The following is a 19,336-nucleotide window of genomic DNA, read 5'->3' as shown; positions in this document are numbered from 1 at the left end:
GAATTGTAGTTTTAAAAGACGTTTTCGTATTTCCCACAATTAGACGTTTCCAGTAGTAAACTATATACATCCCTGGAGGTTTAGGGGATACGAAACACATTGGTGTTATCACATTTAAAACATATAATTAATACATGGGTGAAAATTGCTTGTGGGCAGCATTAATATACCATTATATTAATAGCATTAATATACCCACATGACAGCTAAGGTCAGAAGAGCTTTATTTAGCAGCTGGTCTTATGTCTGTGACCCCTCCTGTTGTTAGCCTGAAACATGCACTTGTATAGGTTCAGATGCACATTTAGCAAATATGGCAGAAGCCATCGATCATCTTAAGATAAGATACTTTATTGATCCCAAGTTGGGAAATGTTTTTGTTACAGCAGCATGTATTACTTCTACTCCACTACAATTCAGAGGTTAACCTGGTATTTTTACTCTACTACATTTATTTGTGTTACTTTGCAGATTCTGATTAATGATGTGAAATATAAACAACCCTTAAATCAGACTTTAGTTACACCTGAGTAAAGTTCAGCCTTATCAGTTTGTCTGTTTTGCACATCCTCCTGTTAATATCTTTGGACGTCCTGCACTAAACTGTTTTATTGTAGAGATCACTACAGTATCTTCTTGATATTTTCTATTCTATATTTCTATCATTGACCCCTATTTTGTATGTAGGCTACTCTTAATATTTAAATGTTTTCATCAAATATAACTTATTCAACAACTACATTTAATAACGTGCTTTAACCACTAGGAGGTGTGGGTTAAAAAAACAGTGGTCTAGTAGTTAATAAAACATAATAATATCAAACATAATATGACTAGTATTGTGAAATTAAAATAGAACAGTAAAGGAAAATACAGTTTCAGTCTCTCGATGTGAAGCTTATGCATTGTACCATGAACCTGTATAGACCTGTAACAGTCAACTGCATGAGGAGTTGGAAAGGTAGTTCAGAAAATCAGTAATATCTTTAAAAACTACAAAAAAGTCCCTTTCTATCAGCTGTGCACCGTTATGGTGTAAATACAGACTATCTACTAATTGGATCAAATATAAAAGTCAGCCGAATTAGTGTTGATACTGCAAGGAGACGTATTGTGTGAAAAGAAATGGAAGATGTTGTTTAATTGTTGATATATTTATGGTCCACGTCACGTATTCAGTTTTGGCGGCATCTCTTCCAGTTTGTCCAGAAGTCTTCTGATCAGGGCTCTGTAAATAAATATCTACGGCAGATATGTAATATTTAATGCAGCCGAACCGTGTATTCCATGCCGTTATGTGATGACTTTCAAAGAGAAAAGCAAGAACACTCGGAATAAAGTATTATTTTTATAAATGTTTTCCGATTTCATATCACATAAACACCATATCCCGACGTGCATTGCGGCGTGATTTTATCAAAACCTCTGAAAAAAGAAATGTGTCTCTCAGAATCGAAAGAGAAAAACCTATGGGAAAAACACAAAAGCATTGTACACAATTTTAAACCAATTAATGTCGTATAATTAACTAGGATAAACTGATGTTTTTTAGTGGATGAGTAGTGCAGATATCACTGTTAAATCATTTGATCATTGGTTTTATTATGAAAACGTCGAGACCGCAAATACTGTTTTCAACCCGTAACTTTACATTGGAGCTTGCCGCATATACACGTTGTCCTGACGAAACCTCAAATCATCTTCATAATATCTATCAAACTATAGATCCTACATATCGACTGGACGTGGATTCTAAAAGTACAATATATACTTCTCGCTAGAAATCTAATCATAAAGCGTTTTAATGGCCAAACTATCCTACAATTTAGGATTTTCGAGAGGGTTATTTGTGAATAAACGACCCTCTGTAACATTTGCATTCAACGGGAGCACTAGAGGCCGAACACTTTAAAACGTAATTATAGGTCGTATTAAGCGCTTTAACAAACGACATATTTGGTCGTAATAAGGGCTTGAACAATTTGATCGTATGAGTTGGAGGACTTGTTGAGTTAGTTAGTTGACCAGCCTGGATGGTTTAGAGGGGCTTTGGACACTTTAGCTGGCCAGGATGGCTGGTTTAGCTGGTTTAGCTGGAACCATCTAAACCAGCTAAACCAGCCATCCTGGCCAGCTAAAAAAAACAGCAGCTGCTCACCAGCATCCATCTATCACCAGTTTATGTTTAATAATAGTATACCATGCTGGAAGCTTACCAGGATTCCAGGTGACCAGCATACATTGTTTAAATACTGGTATGATTATTTAAACTAGAGAACATAAATATATTACACAGATTGATTGTGCATTTCTGTGCGTTGAATCCACTTCTTGAAGCAAACTGAACGGTGGGATGTTCTCAGAGGTGTGTGATAGGAAAAGCCCTTGATGGGATGTCCAAGCTATTTTGTATTAATAGCTCAGTAGTAAGGGACTCAGAGGAGACGGTGGGAGGGAGGGAGGTGAGGGGGAGGGGCTGGGGATGATGAGCAGCCACTCTGACAGATACATCTCCGCTCCGTCGCGCTGCGCCTCTCCAGACTTCATGGGTGCTGGCCGCCCTGTTCCTGCTGTCCAGCCATATTGTCAAACGCTCGGGGAGAGTTTGGTGACCTACTTCGCAGAAAAAGTTCCCGCCACACAAACAATTGGGTGAGGATCGCTGATTGTATATGAACGCGTTTTGCTGCCAAAGCGCGCATAAAAGGAGAGGACACTGAAGTACTGTACAGTCTATGGTACAGACGCATGGATACCGGACACCTGGAGAATTAGGTAGGCTGGTGTATCAAATGTTTGTTGTGCTTAGCCTGAAGTGACACTGCAAGTACAAACAGCAAACAACAACTACTTTTGTTTAGTTGTTCTTTCATTATGTCCACACAAATTATTATTTGTATTACATAAATAATACAGTATGTTGGAGTTATTGGATGCGTGTCTGTACTGGAAACAGCAGCCGATATCCCCAATTAGTTTAGTTTATTTGTTTATAGTGTCGTGGACAGTCCCCATTGATCAACTGTCACACAAAAGAGTAAATGGGGCAGCTATAGCCAACATTGCTAATTTCCAACTGTTGTCCCTGGCCAGATGATAATAGAAATCCTTAAAATACAATACATCAACAGCATTAGTTATAAAAAGGACAAAAGACAAGTAGATAGAGGCGAAAGGATAAAAGAGTACAATAAAATGCAAACAACACACGTTACTACATACATGTCACATATAGCACATCAAAAGCAATAAAGACCATTTAAAGAGCTTGAAAGTATTTGAACATATGCAATTGTCTATATAATATGTTTGTATAATATGCGCAAGTAATAAGCCACTACTGTTTACCTTTATAAGAAGATCAATTATGAAATGCCTGAGTATGCCCTGCTATTTGGCAGAAGTAGATGTATTTAATAACCAGTGTCAACACTGTTGATTCCAAGCCTCATGGGGAAGTTGTTGCCATGCAGCTGGTGTTGACACAGAGTTAGGAAAGGGGAGACTGTTCAATCACATGACATGGAGTTCACTCAATCTGATAGTCCACTGCAAGGTGATGTATAATGCACAAACATTTGCCTGTTTGCCATGTGGTCACTGCAGGAGGCACATGTGTGTGAGTTGTATATGGCACTCATGTTGGCTGTATTTGCATGCGTTCACATTAGATTGTTTGCATCTGCACACAAAGGTCTCTTATGTCTGTCAATGGCATCATTCATAAACACACGCATCCAAGCACAAGCTCGCATTCATGAAGCATTTTGCTTCTGCTTGACACCAGTATCAATCTCAAGCTTACAGCCACACAGCTCAGACCCACAATGCAACAGGGAGACTGTAGTTATCTGTGTATTGATTGTGGCCTGAGGAGATGTGTGCATATGTGTGTTTATGCATGTTTGTGTAGTGGGTCATGTGCAGGGGCGGACTGGGAGGAAAAAGTGGCCCGGGGATTTATTGACAGACTGGCCGACTTAATGCGCGGCATGTATCGGCCGGCTGGGGACGAAAGTATACTTAAAGGAATGGTCCACTCATTAGATAATTAATCAAAACTTCAGTATTTAGTGAAACGTTATGTTTAAACCATACCCTGAAGAAATCAGCGATATTCCCCGGTAAATAATGATTTTATAGCTCTTTTTTATCAAGACCTGTATATTCCGTCTGGCCGCCGCCATGTTTGCCATTTTCAGTAGTCACGTGATGGTCGTGACGTCATCCATGCGTTCACTTTGTCAACACACGGAAACATGGCTGAATATTTCAGTTCGGACTCGTCAGCAGAGGAAGAAGTTTTGATGTTTTATCAGTATGACAATACGACACCCTCTGTCCGTAGACCCTCACATCGTACAAGGAAAAACTTCCGAAGAAAACCCACAGTTTAAAGGGAACATGGGAGAAACCTCAGGGAGAGCAACAGAGGAGGGATCCCTCTCCCAGGACGGACAGACGTGCCGTGTGTAAATTGAAGAGATAATACATTTGCAACATAGGTAGTCCAAATGTTTGGAAATGCATGCACTGTAAACCCCAACAGTACTACTAACTCATAAGTATTATGGGTACTGCAATCAAAACCAAATATCAAGTCAACCGAACATTACATTTATACGTTCTCTTAACGAAAAGTGCTGTTTAATTTTATGTGAATCATAGTTTATGAGTGAATATTCAAATTTGAATGAAAACTTGTGAGTGAACAGTCACGCAGCGTCTGACGTCATTACGTCATGACGTTGCGACGAATCGAGAAAGATCCATCCAACATGGCGGCTCTTGCAAGCGAAGGGATTCCACACATGGTTTAACTTGTAAGTACCAAAATAAGTCGTTAAAACTGCTTTTCTTGTTATAATATTGTAAGGATATACCACCCGAAGATTATATGTGATCGTTAGACTGTTTAAACTGTTGTTTAATTCAGAGTTACGTGCAGAGCGCCGCAGTTACCGGCTGCTTCGCGCTATTTTTTGAATTTCGGACTGCCGGTTAAGTACTGTAAGGACCTCAACGTTAGAGCAGCAGTATGCTAACTTTAGCTAGAAACTCCTATTAGTCAACGGCAGCCCTACTGTTTAAAAGTGTGTTACTTACTGGTGCTTATTAACGCTATTATCTGGTAAATGTGATGTCATTCCTGAATACTCCTGAATTAAGCTAGTAGCTAGCAAGAGCTGTTTTCCACAATTACGTTGATGCTAGCTAGATGTAAGCTAATGCAAACGGCAAGCTTGTATTAAAACTCTGCACATTTATTTTTGCCGTAGGGTGAAGCTGTTGCATCAATATTCAAGGTAAGTTATTGCTAACCCATACTGTGTTCTGTTTTTTCAATTAATTAATTTAGAACTTTTTTCCAGTAGGTTTATTTATTTAATTAGGTATTCACAACATTGAACAGAACTGGCCTTTCTATAGTAATCCGATCATCATGCTTTGTTGAAGTTGCATGGTTGAAATGGTTCAATGGAGTGTAAGGACGTTAACGTCAGAGCAGCAGCATGTTAACTTTAGCTAGTAACTCCTATCAGTCAACGGCAGCCCTACTGTTTATAAGTGTGTTACTGGTGCTTAATGTTATCCGATATTATATGGTAAATGTGATGTTATTCCTGAATTAAGCTAGTAGCTAGCTAGGGCTGTTTTCCACAATTACGTTGAGGCCTACACACAGGCATGTTTGCTAGTGACAGTAAGCTAATGAAAACTGCAAACTTGTATTAAAACTCTGCACATTTCTTTTTGTCGTAGGGTGAAGCTGGTTCAGAGCAGTGAGACTCAAGATTCAAGGTAACTTGAACAGAACTGGCCTATCTACAGATCCGATCATCATGCTTTGTTGAAGTTGAAATGGTTCAATGGCGTGGAAGTGCAAATTATGTGCTGTCTCGTCAGACACCCAGGCTCAGTTATTTAGGCACTATCGTTTGAAGCATAGCCAGTACTCAAGAGTTAGCCCTTTGCCATGTGTCTATGACTCTTGCATTTGTACATTTCAATCATTTAATGCATTGAAAATTCATTTATCACGGCTTCACAAAAATGTGTGTAGTACTGGTGCAAGTGCCCCTTGTGTAACTTTAAACATTCGTTCTCTGAAGCAACAGTGTTCAGTCATTTAAGGGGACACTTAAAGAACCTTGAAACTGTAACATGCCCATTTAAGAACTGTAGCTACAGCACAAATGTCTATTCATCATTTAATGCTCACAAAAGCAGGAACCATGCAGGTAGTTTGGACATTTGTGAAGACATTGTGTCGACACAAAATGATAGTGCCCCAGTCTTGACAGCTACTGACCCTGAGGACGAGAATCCTGCTCAGTGTCAGCATGCAGACACGTTTGATTCTCCTGAGGCTGACGCCAGCCAGTTGAGAGCCCAGTTACACCATAATTTGTCCTCGCTCTTCCTGAAGATGCAAACTATTCTTCATGTTTCCGATATGGCATCCAAAGAGATAATTGATCATCTGACTCAGATATTTTCCTTGTCTCAACCTGTTATAAAAGACACTTTAAAAGAGGTTTTTAAGAGGCATCAGATTTCTCCTACTGAAGCTATCATGAACGATTTGGTGAGTGCTGTTATGGACTCAAATATTTTTGTCAGTGCCACAGCTAAAGGTGAGGAGTTGTCTTCCGCCAAGCGAAGAAAAACATTCATTGAGAAAAATTACCCTGTGGTAAAACCAGTGCAGTATGTGTTGGAGCCCGGCTGCACAGTAGTTTATGTCCCTATACTACAAATGATCCAGAAAATGTTCAAACACACAGACATCCTTGACAGAATCAAGGAAACCAAGATCTCACAAAAGGGGCTTTACATGAGCCATCGAGATGGCTCATATTGCCAAGAGAATGACTTGTTGTCGTCTTCAGAGCTATCCCTGCCATTGCTTTTGTACATTGATGACCTTGAAATTGCAAATCCACTTGGCACTTCAAGGAAAATACACAAACTGTGCTCTGTCTACTGGGTGATGGCTGATTTGCCAGGTAAATACCAATCAGCGCTGCATGTCATTCAACTAGCAGCATTATGTAAGGTATCTGATATTCAGAGGAGTGGCTATAAAAGAGCACTTGGTCCATTGTTACAAGACATTCACACTCTTGAACAAGATGGTGTATACATTGAAGGCCTTGGTCAGTCAGTTCGGGGTACTGTTTTATGCGTCTTGTCTGATAATCTTGCAGCTCATGCATTAGCAGGCTTTGTGCAGTCTTTCAGGGAAGGATATATTTGTCGATTCTGCAACGCTACAAGAGAAAAAATTCAGTCTCATGATGTTGTAGATGGTGAATTTAGTCTAAGGACAAAAGCCAGTCATGACCGAAACGTGCAGGATGTTATGCAAGCCGGGGATGGTAAAAGTCAGTTGGGTGTAAAAGGGGACTGTATCTTGCGCGAGAGTTTGCAGTATTTTCATACAACTACTGGCTTCCCACCGGATGTCCTGCATGATCTTTTTGAGGGCATTGTACCTGTGGAGTTGGCCTTGTGTATTAAGGAGATGATTAGACTCAAATATTTTACCCTTGAGTATTTGAACAGGAAGATTGTGTCATTCCCCTACCAATACACAGACAAGAGTGACAAACCTCTTGTTTGAATGACAGGAGTAAACACAGAATTAATGCTTTATTAACTCATGGTTTTTAAGGGGCTTATCTCCATGTAAATACTATGGTAGACCACCCAATATTCGCATCGCTCTAATGGCTCGAGTTTCACCGCGGCTGTCAGCTGTGTTTGCTCCTGTCATTCAAACAAGAGGCGCTGGAGAGGGGACGGGGCGTATCTCCATGTAAATCCTACAACAAAATGAACATATTTGACCGTGATTTAATTGTAATACACGTTTCAAAGTGATGCCGAAATAACTACATACTGATAACAGTTATTAAAAACCATGAATTAACGCTTTGACAAGTCTGCAGACAAGACGGCAGGCGAAAAGCTTTTAAAATGCGTGTTTTCTGAATCGGATTCATCAGGCTAAACTAACCTGTAGCTGCTCCGTCCACACTCACAAAAACGTCATACAGACATAAATAAAGCAGCGACTGTATTCGCCATGACACAGACAGTCTGTGGTTTGTACATGTTTAACTTTTGTCCAGTTTCTGAATGGATATGAGGAGCTGTGAGATCTGAGTGTGTGCTAACGGCTGATGTGTTGGGACCATACGTTGTGGGACCATGGTTGGGACATATTTCGCTGTCGGGTGTTGACCAATCACGAAGCGTCATTTCTTGACTGGCAGCAAAAACAACCAATCACAGCAGTGCTTCTCTGGCTGGCTCTGTCCAATCACAAACAAGAAGTGTTCTCCCTAAAGGAATACCCTTTCCGTCCAATGTGAAATGCTGTGGTGTTTTCTGGAATGCTGTAGTGTTTAGTGAAATGCTGTGGCGTTTTGTTTTCTGAAATGCTGTGGTGTCTTGCACTTCAGGGCCACCGAAACACATTTTTGAAATACCTTCCTATATACTTACCTGTTGAGGAATATGTGAATGAGATTGTTTAGTTACTTCAAGTCAACCTTACAGTTGGACTCTATGCATTTCCAGGCAGAGGAGGTGGACCGGCCAGACATCACCAACACACCGGTTGCTATTGTCAGCATGGTCACCGAGGGCACTCCACGTGAAGTTGATCTCAGTCCGGCAAGTACTGCTATTCTGGTGGAAGGTGATTTCGTCATCAGCAATATCCCCAGGATGGCGGATTCCTTTGCATTGTTGTTCGGCTTGATGTACGTGTTACATTTGGACTACCCCAAGAAACTCATCAACAACTTTCACTTTCATACAGAAAGTGCTCATGGGCCTTGATGATGGTAAACCACTGAAACCCTGCCTACTCAATCTAAAAAATGACCTGTTACTGAGAGAGTAGGCCGTGTTACAGGTTGAAATTTTGCACAGGCCAATGTTTGTGTTGCACAGTTAATTATTTGATAGTTTGTTGCTTTAAGCAGTTTAATGTTTATATTTGGTAGAATATGTCTTTCCCCTAAATCTACCTCAGTTGTTCATGCTTGCACAGAAAGTGCTGATGGGCCTTGGGCTGCCTACTCAATCTAAAAAAATTACCTGTTACTGAGAGAGTAGGCTGTGTTACAGGTTGAAACTTTGCACATGCCAATGTTTGTGTTGCACAGTTAATTTGTTGCTTAAAGCAGTTGAATGATGTTTACATTTGGTAGAATATGTCTAAATCTACCTCAGTTGTTCATGTTTGCACTGAAAGTGCTGATGGTCCTTGATGGTGGTAAACCACTGAAACCCTGTGCCTACAGTTGTTCATCTTTGCACTTTAACTCCAATGGCACGCCATTTGAGAATTTATTTCATATCCTTGATATCAGACAGCAATTACCTACACTAACTGACTCTTTGATTGCACTTGTTAGATATATGGTCACACTAGTTTGACATTCTGCTTTACTAGTTGAATAACACATTATACTAGTCACTCTTTTTCAGCCACTAGTGGCACTTTTGTCCGACTAGTTACTACATAAGCCTTACTAGTGACGCCAGGAGCAGCATCAAAGTCCCAACTTGTAAGATTTGTTGATGAACTAGTGACCCTCTGACCGTACTAGTGACACTAAAAGTTAACAGCACTGCAAAAACTCAAGTTGGGACTTTAGTGCTGCTCGTGGCGTCACTAGTAAAGCTTATGTGGTAACTAGTCGGACAAAAGTGCCACTCGTTGCTGAAAAAGAGTGACTAGTATAATTGTGTATTCAACTAGTAAAGCAGAGTGCCAAACTAGTGTGACCATATATCTAACAAGTGAAATCAAAGAGCCAACTAGTGTAGGTAGCTGCCGTCTGATATCAAGGATATGGAATACATACTCAAACGGCTTGCAAAACTCCTTGAAATGTTTCTTTTTACAAATAGAAAATATAACTAATTTGTATTTTACTTTTTTTGTGAACAATATGTACCTTTTGAAAAGTACATTTTAATTTTATTTTGAAATGTAACTTACAGTTTGATGGTCTTTTAAAAAAAAAATGTTGCAGTAAGAAATGTCATGTTTTAGAATTCATGTTTTGATTGGATGAACAATTTAAGACTGAATAAATAAAAAAAACTAAAGTCTACAGAAGTTGTTGAAGTTCTTTGAATATTTTGTACTTAAAAAAATAAATAAGAAAATATTGGCCAATGAGTTATCTAGAAATATATTTGTTGATTTCAATATTCATGCATTTAAGTACTTTTGCATCAAACTAATTCATTATGGGGAAATTAAAAATGTTAAATGTGTTAAACAATGTTTATAAGTACAGTATACTTAAATAATACACAAATAATAATTAAAGTTTTAAGTTTAAGTAACTTATCATTTTTGATCAATCATTTACTCTATAGTCTTAAGTTAGTTTACTTAAAACTTTAGTGGTAATCAGTTTCCACAAAAGTTTTGAGTACTCCGAACTAATCGGGTTTTACAGTGTGTGTGTATAATAGGAAGATGATATAAGATACTATATGTATGCATGTAGTACCACCCTTGCTAGCGATTCCCTCTCTAGTTTAGCATACTCAGCTTCGTTGTCCCTGGCCATAGAATCACGATTTTATGGGGCCGGAAAAAACTGGGGGAAAATACACACTAGCCGGTACTACGCTATATGGAAAGGCCACCAAAAACTGTCCTGGCCTGGACGCTAAAGGACGTTAAAACGGGACTAGCCGCTGCAATGGAAATGCGCTATAACATACCTTATTCTTACTCCGAGCACTACTTCTGCTCCTCCGTCGCTTCACACTTGCAGAGGACGATTTCTCAACTGGCCGAACTGGTGTCCTGGTCGGTGATGACACCAGAAAGACCGATGGTACTGCATCTCCATTAAGTAATGGTTGTTCCATAAATCCCATGTTATGTTTGATCATACTCTCAGAGTAGTCGTCCGGAAATGTGAAATGTTCGCTGCATACATGAGCCTGTGAATCTTTCGGTTCGGGCCGGCCACATTTCGCTAGCCACTGCCTCTGAATGTACTTCTTACGCTTACCTTTTGGCAACAGATGGAACTAAGCATTCCGTGGATTGTTCCTATCAGAATTGTGGCAATATTTCGCGATACAGTGAGGCATATTTGAAGAGAGAAACTACAGTAAATAACATGGAGATCAACGTGTCCTCGAAAACCAAACGCATGGTTTACGTCACGTCCGGAAAATGGCGGCGCCCACAGTGTTGATGTTATTTCGGTATATAATCAGTTTAAAATCACTGATAATGTCATCGGATTAAAAAAAAAAAAAGAAAGACTGGCAGAGACTGGTCTGTTTTATCGGATAATAATTATTTAAAAATGAGTGTCATGAGCATACCATTCCTTTAACAAAAAACCCTATGCATTTAACCCTTTAACTGCCAGACCAAGACTACATCTATGGACAAATGTTTTTTTTGCATTTTCTTATCAAATGGGCCACAAATAACCACAAACTATTTATTTTTTTGACTGACCACACAGTTTTGTTTTTATGAGCCTCTACCAAATGGTCGAGCTGGCCTTCAACAATCATCATATCCAGTACAGTATGTGTACGCATCAAACTCAAATAAAAGACAAACTCAAATATATTTGTTTCTTTTATGGAAAATGAGCAATATATACAACCAGATATATTCATAAAAGATAATAAATTATAATTGTAAAAAAAAAAAGTAATGTAAAGTGTTTTTCATGATAAAAAAAAATACTTGCTCATGCTGAATTGGCCTAACAGGAAACCTCTGGCCTAACAGCAAATGTCTATATCCTGTGTTGGCCTAACTTGCTCATCTGTGTGCAACTTTGGGCTGAATGCCATGCATGAAAGGTGCTATATAAATTATTATCACTCTTTCACTCTGAGACTCATAAGGCAGTAATAGATGTAGTAATATTACCATGAATCTAGCCATTTATTTACCATATTTTATTGGAAAACATCTCTGAAACTCTGAAAAAGTCATATTGCTAGTTTACCATAAAAGGCCAATTCGACCGATTTGTGCATCAAGTTATCTAATTATGTTCAGTCAGTGCCCTGCCACTAAGATATGTCAAAAAGGATATGGTTACCTTACAAAAGTTGACCAAAAAGAGTGATTTCTTCAGCAGTGATTTTTAGCATTGCCAACTTCCTCAGTGGAAGCTAGCTGAAGGACTTTCTGTTTGAACCACAGTGACATCTAGAGGTTGTTTTGTGCATAACATGTCAACCAAAGGGTAGAGCTGGCTGAATCAGAAGGAGTTACACTTTTATTTTAATTTTTTCAACAAGATATCAAGACACAAAATGTGCTCTACCAAATGGTGGTGCTGGCAGTTAAAGGGTTTGTTATTTTGGACCATTATTCATATAGTCATCACATTGCCTGAGCCCTTGAGTTGCCTAGAGCAAAATAGTTACAGCATATATTTATTCATTTTAATGTTAGAGGTGTGGTAGGTAAGTTTGAGAAACCGGCTCGAGATACACTTTTTGTTATATTACATGGAATGCTCTTAACATCCAGATAGCAATGAATATCGTAAGTGCTTTGACAAAAGGAAGCCGTGGTGTTGTAAAAAGCACGACCAATCATCTGAGCCGGCCCGACTAAAGTAACTGGATGGCCTACCTGCCTGTCAGCCTTCCATCTGTGCACACATTTATCTCGTACCCTCATTGGTCATGTGCGCTTTCGTGTGTGTTGGAGGAGGGGCTCTGGAAGGAAGTGGCAGATTTGTCCCGGCTGTGTATTTTCAAATTCTAGCGCACTCGAGCTGGTTTCTCCAAAATTACCTACCCCACCTTTAACAGATCATTGATGCAATAACATTTGGACCCAATTTGCCTGACTTGACGCATGGAATAAAACATGGGCGAAGGAAGCATCCTCAATGTGGGTGAGACCATTTAACAGGGGGTGTGTGCAGGTGGTGGACCTCACCTCCTCTAGGGGGGTCCGGGGGCATGCTTTAAATGTTGAAGTTAAATGCATCAATCTGGTGCACTTTGAGAGGAATGTTAGGGACTAAATCCATGGATACATCCATATGAAACAGAACTGTTAACAGATTATGCTAACAGCTAGTGGAGGCAAAAGTGAATGCACCCAAAACAATAAACCTGCTAGCTAACTAGCCTAAACTCAGTAACAGAATGTGAGCAACACGTTCTTCTCCACAGCCGCGCGACCTCTGAGTCAGACGTCACTTCCCCCTTTTCTATCCTATGGGTACAGCCATAGGCGGCGCGTGAGGCTCAGGTTTGAGAAGGCTAAATAACTTATTTTACCTGACGCTGCACGCCTCCGGCGTCTATAGAAAAGAGATCAACTCAGTGTGCGGAGTTTAAATCTCTCAAGTCATATTACAGGATAAAGGAAATACAGTTTAAACTGCCGTATGCAGAGAAGACGCCGACGTGTCGCACTTATCATTCATATTACATCATCAATCAGATCATCGATCATATAATATCATAATATATCATATATTTCCTTATCTGAGTCAGCTTCTCCAGCCTCATCTGGCCGTGCAACACTCACAGTGTCACAGACTGGATGCAGAAGTATTATTTTAAGCAACACATTATGTAATTAAAGTCAGATCCACTCGTGTCTTAGATGGGGCAGTGATATCATAAAACTATACGCTTTCAAACACTCGGTAGGCCTAGTTATTTTTTAACCAGTTCTGTATTCACCTTGCAGGTGCAACTCTGTGGCTTGTATCCTGGATTATTATGTTTAAGTCATGGATGACTAATATTAGAAAAGTTCATATTTGTCTAATATTAGTTTACTTTTCATTAATGAAGTATGACGCTGCGCTGTCAGTACACTTGTCCCTGTTTGTGATTGGTCAAATGTAGCTAACCCCGCCCCCGTGAACGCGCTCTCAGCTGGAGAGAGAAACCCTGGCTTGATTTACCGAGTTGATAACCAGCGTCGTAGGACCGCTTAGCGAGATCTCGTTTGTTAGTTTGTTGTTGTTAGTTAGTTTCTTACTCAAACATATCCAGGGTACGTTGAACTGGCTTCGTAGTACAGGGCACAGGTGGCGAGCAGCGCTAATGTCAAAGACACAGACATTATACATTATATTTGTATTTTACCAGGATGCAGTGACACAAATATTTGGGAAGGCTTAGCCTTCCCTAGTCTACAGCACCCGCCGCCCCTGGGTACAGCCACTCCCCCATAACTCCGTTTCCTAATCTACCAAAACAAACACTTACTCTCTCACACTTGTGAAACAGTTAACTGACATGCTGACACTTTATTGTATGAATTCTGTGCCGTGTGTTTGACACCAATATTCACTAAAGATTTCCAAGTAATCTATGGAAAGGAAAGCTATCCTCTTGTTGAGTAATAGTAGGACCCTAACACATTTGCTTTCCTCCCTGTGGCCATCGAGTGAAACAGAGCTATCAGAGGAAATGTATTTATCGTGCACATGAGGACAAATGATGCGGCACACTCATCTCCTTTGGGCAGCATGGGTTATGAAAATGTGCTATAATTGGGGATAATGGACAATTGGTGCAACATACTTTTGGTGTTATTTGTTGTTGTTTATTGCTATACACAACTCTGATTGTATGAACTCAATCCAAGCATGCAGACCCTCTGTTCCAACACATCGGCCACACGCATTTCTATCTAAAAACACACAGAAGATTCCCTTTTCATCGATCTGTCCTCTTACACCCTAGAGTACACACTCCTTGCTTTCCCTTTAACTGAAATGGAAAACTCGTCACTTTACATTTAGAGTCACCTGACTTCTGCAGAAGACCTTTGGATGTTTTGGAAATAGTCTGCAGTGCAGTGAGGGCACTTTTGTTGACAGTAATCCCAGTTGGTGATTATGAGGGTTCATGCCCCCGCAGCGATGCCACCAGCACCTCGAGAGGGACCCATCTGATACAAACAGAAAGCGACTTTATGCGCTCAAATGCATCACTGCCACCAACTCTGACTTGAAGCTATCCATCTTTGTTTGGCTGACTCATAAAATAGCTATAAAAGGGAAGGATAAATAAGGAATTAGTTCTCAATAGCAAGCGTGGAACGTTGCAGTGTTGCCCTCAGTAGGAGAGAGGAGGACATATGGTCTCATTATAGAAATGCTTTAAGAGAGAAGTGAGAGCGGTTTAGAAGCAAGGAGATGAGCTCTACTTTTTATCTGAGAGGGAAAATACTCACACTGATGCTTCTCTCCCTCGCTGTCAATCACACACACACACACACACACACACACACACACACACACACACACACACACACACACACACACACACACACACACACACACACACACACACACACACACACACACACACACACACACACACACACACACACACACACACACACACACACACCTCAGTGACCCATTTAATATCTGCTGAAGAAACTACATTCCCACACGTTCCTCCCGAAAACAAATTACTGCAGAAAGTCATTCAAAATAATTCAGCGAGAAAGTGCGCACTGGCACCTTCTTTATCGGTGTACTAACTTCATTGCTCTCTGCCTGTGTGTGGGAAACGAGACGGAAACATACTGTCTCAACGCAGCGCCGCAGCCCAGAGGCACTTTTTGGTCCTTTAATACTTTTCTATCATCCGCAGATTATAATACATAACAAAGTCACGAGAATCATGTTTTCTCTGAACCTCTCTGACATTCTCCCGCGCACATTTCCAGATGACGATGATGTGATAACATTCCCTTGTGTTGCTTTATTAAAAACCGTTGTAATGCTCTCATCGCCCCTTGAAGTAATATTGAGATAAGACCCATTTGTAGACACGGGATATATCTGTCCCGTATGTACGACTGCAGGTGTAAAGCCACTTTGTCAGGGAGTAAGTCATCTTCACAGAGCTGACCTCATAGTCGACTCAGCGTGGCGCATGTGACAGACTGTGGCCAAGTATGCGAGTGTGAGTGTGTGTAAGCATTAGCCTTGTGTGCACGTGGTGGTTAAATCAACTCATGTGATCCATTTCCTTTCATTTCAGGTGCATGTTGAGGAGGTAAAACGCCCCAAAGTGGCCCCGGTTGCCGCCCTCTGATCCGCCTGAGATGTGATCATGAGTCTGGAGACTACAGTCCCGTCCGCCATGGAGCCCGATCCGAGGACGGGCCTCTCCGTGTGGGCCATTATAGCCATCGCTTGCAACTCTGTGGTGGGCGTCCTCATCCTCATCCTCTTCGGGATTATCTACAAGGCCTGCAAGGTGCCTTCACACCAGGACACAATGGCAGTGTTCACAGCGATGCCGGAGACGAAGAAGAAGCCTGAACAGAAGTGCCTGCTGACCGCAGCCTGATCACGGCGGACAGGGACTTGAGATGTTATTCAACTTCGCCCATTTAGTTGAGCTGAGGACACGCTTTATTTCTCTTCTTAAACCACATCATGCTCACATTTCTCCCCCATCATCCCGTCGTGTAGAGCATTCGGCAGAGTGTAGAGTGTAGAGTGAGCTAACTGCATTAAGAGTTGCAGCAAGGCCAACAACAGCAAGCAGGCCCAATCCTCTTATCTCTGCGGTGCGTCGCTGGGACTGGCCATCTGTCGCTCTGTTTGCTCGGCTCTACACAGGCAGACTATGATCTCCTCCTCTACTCCATCCGTTCCATCCGTTCCTCCACGCGACACCACTGAGAGGGTGTGGTGGAGAAACTGCAAAGGCACCGTGTATTGTAACATGAGAGTTTGGGGCGACGAGGTCGGTTGACAGCCATGATAACATGCTGGAGGTACGGAGGGAAAGCAGCTCTCAAACAGCTGCCGCACGACTGACGTCAACAACAGCGTCGGGAAGGAGAGAGAAGCTGCTGGGAAAGTGAGCGAGAGCCAGGCGGAGAGGGAGACAGACGGAGATAAAGGACTGAAACTTGGTGGGGGTGATAAACGGCTGGGGGAGAATCGGAGAGGGGATGCTTTGATGTTGTTGTTTACAGAGAGGCAGCCCGAGGCTCCGATTTGACAGACTCCCTATTTGACACACAAGCTTCCACCGATCCGACTCCCATGAGATTAAAAGCAGCAGCAAAAATGTTACTCGTGTCCCAGTGTGCCTCTCTTTCATTTTCGTAGCTCCTCTACAAGTTAAATAAGACATTTATTCGCAGCCTTCCCACTGACTGAACACTCACTGTCAGGAGTGAATATCGCATGTATCGGAGTGACTGTGCTGCGGCTAACACGTTTACTGTGTGATAATATGGTCGGAAGGGAAGGGAATGAGACAAGCCAGTAAAACGTGTTTCTCCACATCGTCAGAATAACAAGGGCTGCCTTTCTATTTGAGGTTTGTCGTGTGTAGTACATACAATGATGATGAATTAAAAAGTTTCTTCACAGAAATGTTCTTTATTACGTCTCTGAGAAACATAACATCTAATATCAGGTATTGTTCATTTGTGATTTGAGGATTTGTTCTAATTGATAAGCATTATATTTCTGTGCACAATTAATGATGAACAGATAAGATAACTCGTTTGAATCACAATGAAGTAGCAGCTATTGTGAGCATTTCCTTTCATATCAATGTACATTAACTACTTTTTTTTAAAAACATGCACACAATTACAACTTTGAAAGAAAAACGTTGGACTTTGGAAACGTGCAGTGGTCATTTGGCAATACATTTCATATCTTAATGGAATCAATTATCAATCAGAAACGACTCTCCAGAACACCTGGTGACCAACATAGGAATACGCCGCAGCCCGACCAAAGAACAGCTATTGTTTCATTTTGTAATTGCCAATGTGCCCTGGTGCTACTGATGAGTTAATTGTTTTACTAACACAATAAACTAATTCAATCTTTTCTATAACCGTGTACTCCGCAATCAATGTTTCCATGCACCCTTTGAGTATTAGCGTTATTGGCCTTACAAATGATTGAAACATGAGGAAGTAATGACTCTTAACAGCGACCCACAAGCTGTTCGACAGCAGCAACTAAAACCGTATCCAGTGACTACAACATACCATAATAATATCAGAACAAAACGTTGGACATGTAGTTAGATAATTAACTTGTAAGTGCAATCTTTAGGTTCTTGTACTTTAATTTTTCTATTCATGGGCGACTGTGGCTGCGAGGGAGTGCGGTCGTCTTTCAACCAGAAGGTTGTGGGTTCGATCCCTGCCCACGCAGTCAACATGTCGATGTGTCCTTGGGCAAGATACTTAACCCTGAGTTGCTCCCGATGGCCAACGGTGTGTGCATGTTAGGTCCTAGAGTTAGGTACACTGCTCTGTATAGATGGGTGAATGACATGTAGTATGTAAAGCGCTTTGTACAGTCCATTTACTTACCTGTTGTATTTCTACTTCATTACATTTTATTATGAGTTATTTGACAGCTATACTGCCTTAAAATGGCAAACCATTGGACAAAAGCACACATGTCTTATAGGTACTAAAGTGGTGGTGCACTATTCATGAAGTCATGTTGAGCACAACATCTGTGAGCTATCATTTGACTTACTTCCAAATCATTTACTGACTTACCCCCAAAATGCACTAAATCGCAGTAACTGCACTCTGCTTTTGTGTTCAGATTTAACCGTCCGTTTATTGTCTTATCAGCTTTGATTTGTTGTCCAATGTATACGCTGGTAATCAATGTGTGTCTTTTTAATAACCTTGAACCCATTTGGATGAGGCATTAACAAGCACTGAGGCATCTTCCGTAAAATAACATTAAGAGAAGTTTGTCCTATAACTGTCGCACTACCTTGCCAAGTAAATGTTTTGATGCATTTTAATTTTCATACCCGACTTTATTTAGTCTTCTAGTTTTTTATTTAAGCCTCATTTTCAATTGAAATATTCCCTGAGGCTTCAGCTGTCGCCATCTTTGACATAAAAGGTTCCAAACAGCAGCTTGAAATGTATCAAACAATGTAATTATTATTATCTCAATCTATTTATAGGGTACTTTATATATTTAACGCATCTGAATAACTCTTTTATCACTTCATAAAAGTTTATTTATATAGCACCTTTCAACACAAGGCAATTCAAGGTGCTTTACAAAAATGAAAGACAAAGGCATTTAAAAACAGTCATTAAAAAGAAAAGATAATAAAAGAAACATTAAAAGAAAACATACATTAATAAAAAGTTACAGTGCAGTTTAAGATGTGAACAGTTCACACAGAGGTTCCATTTTACTGATGCCTTTCTTTAAGGCTTCTCCGAACAGCTGTGTACGCTTGTATGGCACATACGTCCGGAGCAGCATACACAGAGAGAGCAGCCAGGACAAAG

General features: G+C 40.6%; 1 long non-coding RNA gene across 1 annotated transcript; it reads left to right on the top strand.

Moving 5' to 3' along the window:
* The first annotated feature begins 4,525 nt into the window (after positions 1–4,525).
* Positions 4,526–6,104, top strand: LOC117453151 (uncharacterized). The gene is made up of 3 exons (XR_004552841.2): positions 4,526–4,823; positions 5,280–5,306; positions 5,764–6,104. It is a non-coding gene; the product is annotated as an uncharacterized lncRNA (long non-coding RNA).
* Positions 6,105–19,336: the final 13,232 nt, after the last annotated feature.

This window comes from Pseudochaenichthys georgianus, chromosome 9, assembly GCF_902827115.2.
Source record: "Pseudochaenichthys georgianus chromosome 9, fPseGeo1.2, whole genome shotgun sequence".
Lineage (NCBI taxonomy): Eukaryota > Metazoa > Chordata > Actinopteri > Perciformes > Channichthyidae > Pseudochaenichthys > Pseudochaenichthys georgianus.
This window is presented reverse-complemented; position numbering and strand designations above follow the sequence as displayed.